Here is a 1,035-nt window from a genome sequence, read left to right on the forward strand (position 1 = left end):
AAAAAAAAAAAGAGTAAGCAGAGGAAAAGCAAAGCCGTTTGTTAGTGTTAATTAGGACTGCAAAGGTCAGCTAAAGCTGTGAACTCGCTCCTAGGAAAGACTTTGGGGCCCTCCCTGGTGGTGCAGGGGGTCAAAGCCCCAGCACCGTCGAGCTGTCCGCAGCCCCTGCAGCACGGGTTGGATTCCTGGCCAGGGAGTGACCCCCAGGGCGCAGCAGACTCCTGTCTCCTCAGAGACGCCGCTTACTATTTATCGGGAAAAGAAAACTCCACTTACTGTTTTCCCTACTCCGGGTCTGAGACAAGAACAAACGTGGAGTCAATTATGTTTGTTTCTTTAAGGATTTTACTTAGACCTTCTTCATTTTAATAGAGTGCGTAAGACTCCTGGGAATTGTATCTACACAGAGTTCTTTCACCTGCGGATACGCCCTCTCAGTGCTCAGTATTTTCTAAAACACAGCTAAGGAAAATCAAACCACGATTCCCACTAGAGGGAGGTGTCTGCTTCGATTATTCCCGGTGCTTCGCGGGAGGCTTCACCCGGAGCGGCGCCTTGTAGACATAGGCGCTGCCACTAGAGGGCGCCCTTCACCACGCATTTCCTCCAGCCGTCCGATGCCTCGAGAATCTAGTTTCTTCTCAGGGAAGAGTGGATTCTCGCCATAAGCCCTGTCCTGCGTCTCCAACTCCTCTCCTCAGTCTGCATGGAAATTACCTTCACATCATAATTACCATAAAGTGGGAAACTGAGGTGAGTCTGTCAGGTGCAATGGCGTATTTTCGTGCCTGATACGAAACAGCACGTTGTGGGCAAAATAACACTTGTGATGGGGCCTCCCTGGTGGCGCCGGGGGCCAAGTGCCGCGCTAGGAAGCTATGGGCAGCCACAGCTGCACGAGTTCGATCCCCCGCCAGGGAGGGACCCACAGGGCGCAGCACACCCCTCCTGTCTCCGCACCTGCCCTGCTCCCCACTCTGTCTCTGGTGAACCCTCTCAACCCCCACATTTCTGGTCAGTACCCCAGCCTTGTGT

This window comes from Condylura cristata, unplaced genomic scaffold (assembly GCF_000260355.1).
Source record: "Condylura cristata isolate star-nosed mole 26May11 unplaced genomic scaffold, ConCri1.0 scaffold00034, whole genome shotgun sequence".
Taxonomy (NCBI): domain Eukaryota; kingdom Metazoa; phylum Chordata; class Mammalia; order Eulipotyphla; family Talpidae; genus Condylura; species Condylura cristata.